Source organism: Carettochelys insculpta, chromosome 3 (genome assembly GCF_033958435.1).
Source record: "Carettochelys insculpta isolate YL-2023 chromosome 3, ASM3395843v1, whole genome shotgun sequence".
Lineage (NCBI taxonomy): Eukaryota > Metazoa > Chordata > Testudines > Carettochelyidae > Carettochelys > Carettochelys insculpta.
Genome location: NC_134139.1, coordinates 211902136 through 211908957, shown reverse-complemented (window position 1 = coordinate 211908957; position 6822 = coordinate 211902136).

Here is a 6822-nt window from a genome sequence, read left to right as displayed (position 1 = left end):
GACCTGGTTCTTCTTGGTCTCTGAGGATAGAACAAGAAGCAATGGGCTTAAACTGCAGCAAGGCAGATTTAGGTTGGACATTAGAAAAAGTTCCTAACTGTCAGGGTGGTCAAACACAAATAAATTGCCTAGGGAGGTTGTGGAATCTCCATCACTGGAGATATTTAAGAACAGGTTAGATAGATGTCTATCAGGGATGGTCTAGACAGTACTTGGCCCTGCCATGAGGGCAGGGGGCTGGACTTGATGGCCTCTCAAGGTCCCTTCCAGTCCTAGTATTCTATGATCAGGCAAACCAGGGTGAGAGCTAGACTACGGGCTCAGATGGGGAGGTGGGAGGGCAGGAGGTAGCTTGTGGGGAGCAGCACTGCTGCTCCCTGCTGTTTCTCCAGCCAGGGAAATGGGAGAGGGAGTGGCAATGGCCTCAGCAACACTGCTGGGAGGCCTCATCCTGCTGGTTTGACTGTCCAGAATTCATAGAATCATAGAATGCTAGGACTGGAAGGGGCCAGGTATATTTGTTTAAATCCAGGCTACTTACAGCCTCAGGCTATGATTTCTTTCTCAATAAGACAAATCCAACCAGCCACAGTGGTACTTCTGCCAGCCCCACTGGTACTTCTGCCAGCCCCACTGGCCAGCCAGAAACCACATAAGAAAACCCATAGCTTCTCCAGCTGCTACACAAGCCCAGACCAACAGCTCCCTGTTCTCACGTGAGAGGTTATTAAACCTATATCACCAACTCCACCCAGATTGTTCCAGGCCCCACCAGGTCCAGCCACAGTCCCAGGTCAATTATATACTTGGATCTTACCCAAAACAACACACTGATGCCAATCCTTTAGAATCCAAAATCGAAAGGTTTATTAACAAAGAGAGAAAGAAAAGGGTAAGAGACAAAAATTGTTAGTGATATTTTACATACATCAATTACAGCTAATGATGCAGGCCAGCGATGGTATATTCTGATTTCTTGAAAGTCTTTACAAGCATCATTTTGAGGGGATCGGCCCCTCAGTTCAGAGTGGCTTAGTTCATGGGGTCTGAAAGAACAAAGATGGACCCTGCCAGGGCCGCTGTGATAGTTTTTCATAAGGAGGGAAAATCTCTTTCTTCCTCCCATAGGCACTGGAGGGCAGGGTCACCTGAGCCAGGTTGGCTGCTGTAGTACTCTACCATTGGACTCTTTGGGTGGATGACAGTTCCAAACTCCTGAGATGTGTATTGGACATCTGGGAATCTGTTCCTTTTGTTTAGCCCATCACCCAAGCTGAGGAAGAGATCATGCCTCCCATTGTGTACTCTTGATTCTAAAACACTTATAATATAGCTATCTAGCCACATGCAAACATGGCACTGACATACAAGTAACACAAACAGATTTAGGGCATTGCCAGCTGTTAGCCGGTGGCCGGGTAATGTGCGGTGAGGTACCCACTATGCCCTTGTTACCATCTGAGTTTAAAACTGCGAGAGCAGGGAGCTCGTCGCTGTGAGCAGCCAGGACAGGCTGATGGATTCCCCTGGGTCCTAAACAACCCAGTTTTTTACTGTTAGAGCAGGGAGCTCCTAGCACTCTCATCTATGGCCAGGCTGTGGTAACCAAACAGTTAAAGTTCTTTTTATTGTGCCAGCTGTGTTGCAGTGACAAAGACTAACATTAGTCAGGCTTAGATCTTAACTAGTTACAAGTTTATTTAGGCTACAGTTATAAGCGTGTGGTTACAAAAGGCTATTGTCTACTTCTTATATGCTAGCAAAGTACAGGTGTTAACAAGTTACGTTACAATCCAATACAAAGATATCTGTTACCATCTAACACAATGATATCTTGATATGACGACATCTAGTTACAGAGCTCTAATTCTTTAACTGTGCACAAAAAAGGACACCTTGCATGGGTATATCTTACCCTCTCTGCGTCTTTCGATACCAGCATAGCCAAGCCAGATCGGTCACTCAGTTCCGCGGAAAGATGAATACGAGGTTGGGCGTCCCCAGTTGCGGACCTCAGGAGGCAATCACCTGACCCGACCAGCAGGTAGTTGGTGGAATGCACTCAAAGTTAGAGTTCTGCTGGGCCCACCTTTTATACCCCTTTAGGTTACGTATTCGCTTTCTTATCTATGGTGCCAGATTGTACTGGTCTGTCTTTTGTGACACCAGTTTGTTACAAGAGCAATTCTTACTTAATTTGCACTTGTAAGACAGGAGATAAGCAATTTGGGAGTACAGGACATTCTTTTGCAAGGGCAGAGATTTCTCTTCTGGGATGTGTGTGTGTGTGTGTGTGTGTGTGCGCGCATCAAAGCCATCAATTCCAGCTGGGGTGATTTCCTGAGGTCCCCCCCCGCCTCTTGTTGACAGTTTGGCCTGTTAGCCTTTTATCTGTACTTTCTGTTTCTCAGGGTCACGATGAGCTAGCACATCTGGGCCTCAATGAGAGGCATCAAAGACTGCTGTCAGCAGCCGTTTCCGTGCCCTGTGTGCTTGTGAGGCTCCTCAGTGAGTGGGGGGGGGCAGCGAGCAAGCTGGCTTGCAAGGGGGAGACTTTGTCTGGCTACACCAGCTTTCATTACACACTTCACTTGGGCCACGTGGCACAAGGTTTGGTGTCAACTACATACAAGGATAACATACATAGCTTCCAATTTCAATTTAAATTCCAGTAATGTCATAGGGAATGGTGCTTTGTGATCAGTATCTACTCCAGTTTGGTTAGAGTACAAGAAAATAGACTCAGGCTGTACCAGAGATGTTCCATCCCAGCACAGATATGCAGTGGTGACCTCACAGCAGTGGTGCATAGCAACAGAGCGCACAGAACGTCCCATGAGAGTAAGCACTTATAGTCTCAGACTGGAGGTCAGAGTTGCTAGGCAGCAGGGCACTCTGGGAAACTGCCAGGTAAGGGAAACATGATATATTGCAGTGTGGTGGTGGGTAGGTGGGAACAATCTAGGTGGATGGGTGAGGACATCCTACACCCAGTGCACCCTTCCCTTGTAAAGTCTATTGACCTATAAGTTTCTTCTCTCTTTCGGTCTGCACTCATTCATTCACAAGCCTCGGCAGAGCTGGTTGTTATGGGCACTATTCACTCTTTACCAGCAGACTCGCCACTCTTCGCATTCCATTTAAACAGAGAAATAAAAATGCCTCTTGCAAAATCTTCCCAGTACTGGACAAATGGCACTGTGGCTAGTTTCAGGGTTCTCAGGATTGTGGATCGCCTTATTACCACCTGCATCTAGTAAGATGGAGTCTTCATGATGGTGTCTGGAGGTCTGTTCCTTGACACCAGCAGCCTGTGAGCCAGTAATACATTCCCCTGGGGCTGTCAGCCTTGTCTTCTCCTTGAGGGTTAAAAAGAGGTGCAACACATTCCCCTTGAAACATTCATCTGTGGTATCCTTGCCATGCCCCGACAACTCCCAGAAAACACCAGCCCTGTAAACTGCATAGCATATGTGAAAAATAAGTTGCCTGTTTTATTGAAGGAAAGACTAGAGGTTCCACCAGAAAGCACAGGGGAAGTTGCAAACAAACAATTACAGTAGGAAAAAAACCCATAAAAATAAACTAAGACCTACCTTTATTAATTTTAATATTAATTAATTAATTATTATTACCATTCCCTTCTAATAAACTAAGTTCCCCCCTCCTGCTGCCCACACCAAAGTTCAGTCTGTTGCAGAGATGGGTGGCTACCCAGGAGCCAATCTTTTAGGAAACACTTATGCTCAATAAGATGCCACCTCATTGAATGTGTGCCATATCTTTTTCACTGTTCTGTGGTATACCTAATTAGTCGTCTGTCTTTGTTCACACGTAGGGCACTCACCTCTACTACAATGTTGCTTTTTACCTCTGTGGTTTTGATTGCTATCAGCTGTCTTTGATGGTTTTTTTCACTGACAATTAGTTCTGAGATGGGCAAGGGTAGGAAATTGGACACTATATTACTAGCTCGCTGTTGCTCACTGTGTCTTGCTAGTGGCAATCAACAAACTCCTGCAGATGCTGTGGTCACTCAGCAGAACCACATGTGGAGTTCCCCATCAAGCTACATTCATGAATGTTCCCTGAGCCACTCATGAATCACTCAGAGAAAAGTACCAGCCAAATCCTCCCAGGCTTGCACCTTAGGAACATACCATCATGCACTGCTCGAGATGATAGGTTCACCATTTCATCAGTGGGAAGTGGATGTGGCCCAGCCTTTAAAAAAATCTGATCTAATTAATCAAACACTTGAGGAAATTCACTGGTAAAGCTAAACAGTAAAACAAGTTTGACTACAAAAATAGATTTTAAGTGACTGTGTGACAGGCAAAAAGTCAGAATGGTTAATTTAAAAAAAGAAAGCATAACCAAATAGTTTAAACTCTCAACCTTATCAAACCAGTCAACATCTAGATTAAGCAGTTTTTCACTCCCGACTGTATTTGGCAATCCTTAATACAGAAGTTTGTCCCTTAAACCTGAACCAGTCTTGTCTGTTGGTGTCTTTGCTCTTCTTCTCGGAGTCAGTGTTGCTTGCAGCATAGGTGAGGGCAGGAAGAAGTTTAAGCATGGGTCCCCCCTGTTTTCTGTTTTATAACTTTAGTCCATATTCTTGGAGAATGCAAGTCCAGGCATGTTTGCTGGGCACTTTTGAATCCTCAGGCAAGTTTCAGCAATTTCCTGATGTAGCTATATGCAGATAAGTCGATGAATTGTAGTTCCCTGTCTGGACAATGAGGGCTGATACCTCCCCATGCATTAGTTAGCTCCCTTGTCCTTATCTCTGGAGAGTCGATATCAGGGCACTTTCCAAACCCCAGCATAGTATAATGAAAACTATACCATATAGTAAAATTCTTATAATTTACATGCACTAATTATATACATATGTAGATGAAACCAAGGTTTTCAGCAAATCATAACCTTTCCCCTGATACCTTGAATGATATGTTTTACATGCAATATCAAGGTTATATAGAGATGAGGAGTATGTGGGCTACAGAGTGCTCCCCTTGGGTACAAAGAGTCACTACCACCATGAAAGCCATGTATAATATGTAGTAAGTTTGTCAGGTCTGAGCCAGGAATTGCTTGTAAAGAACAGTGAACACTTTTGCCACTTGGCTTCATTGGTGTCTTTGTTACATGAATCCATGCATTTTCCTATACATTATAATCCTTATGATTAACAGGCCTGGAATTAGAACTTCAGTCTATAGCTGTTTTCATGCTACAGACTCAGAACCTTGGATCCAGAGTGAGAGCAAGAGAAAGAAATGAAGCCTAGAGCTATTTCTCAAGACAAAGAATCATTGGCTGCAGCCTTGTATCAAGAGTGGTGGTGAGTCATGGAGTCCCCCTGTCCCTATCCACTTCCTCTGAGCAGAGGCAGTGGTGCTATTGTGGAGTCTTCTCTACTTCATCCTTTGCTGCTCATCAAGGATGTGAGAGAGCGGCTAAATACACACATCAGAAAAAAGAGATTGCAGCTTCTGTGGGGCTTGCCATATATAATCCTGAACTCCCTAGAGACATCCACCCCATCCGTCCCAGGGTTCCTGGAGTGCACAACATTGCTGGACTCTAAAGAGCACCAGAGGCCACTCTTCAGGGCAGAAAGACGTAAGCACCTCGAACGACACCTGAGAAAGAAAATGGTGCACCACAAATGGGGCCTTCCCAAGAGAATCCAGAAGTCTTTGAAATTGTTTATTCCTCCTGAGGCAGCCAAGCAGGAACCCATACTGGATGAGAAGGTTCCTGTATCTACCTCTATACATACAGGACTCTGTGAAATTACCTGTGGAAGCTCAGAGGCCTGTACTAACAAGATCTATCTGACAGCGCATAGATCTGAAGGCAGTGGACAGACCACACTGATACTAGACAATACATCTGAGGCCACTATAGCTGAACACAAGAGAAGTCTTCTGGGATGTCAGACCAGAACATGTCCACAGAGTAAAACAGGAAAGAAAGCTCTGTTGCTGAAACTGTCTGTGCACTCAAACACAGATGCAACTGAACTATCAGTGACTGAGGAGAAGGAAAAGCACGTGGAGTTCCAGAGAAGCGAGGAGAACTGTGACTTTTCAGAAGACACCAAGGGCTCCTGGGAGACATTTTTGCTGGGTACAAGTCCACCAGGCACGCTGCCAGCTTTCCTCAATGGCACTCAGAGTGCACTTGGAATCAGCTTCATGGACACACTATTCATAAATGACAAAGGACAATGTCACCAGAATCTGCAGCTTGGGACAGAGCTAGAGATGAAATGTAGCATAGCCTACAAGATCCAGGAATCCTCTCCTCTCATGAGATTTTCCCCTGCCCAGCTTACTGACTGGGAGAGAGAGCCAAACTCAGGCGCAAAAAAAAGCCTTGTAAACAACATCAGTGGGTCTCAAAAATTACCCTACAGGTGCCAAAGGGGATTTTCCCAGGGATTCCTAAAGGCACTCAACCCTCCAGAAGAGTTACAACCACAGCTGCTTTCACACATCAGTGGAGATGAGGTTCCAAAATCTAACTTTGTCCAGGAAGGTCAGAATTTTTTTGGAATATCTGGCTCTTGTAGATCAGCAACTATGAAAAGAACTGGTAATGATCTAGCAGGGTCCTCTGGGGCCCAGCTACTGCCAGGGCAGTTAGCCTCACTGGAGGACAAGGAACAAGAGGCTAAACTAAAGATGAGTCTCCCACAGTTGCCTCTGGAATTCCAGCTGCAGCCCAGCCCATCTGGTGCTCCTCTTGCTGAGACTCTATGGGCTCTCAATAGAGACATGCTGGTCAATCAAAAGGTTCAGATTAAAT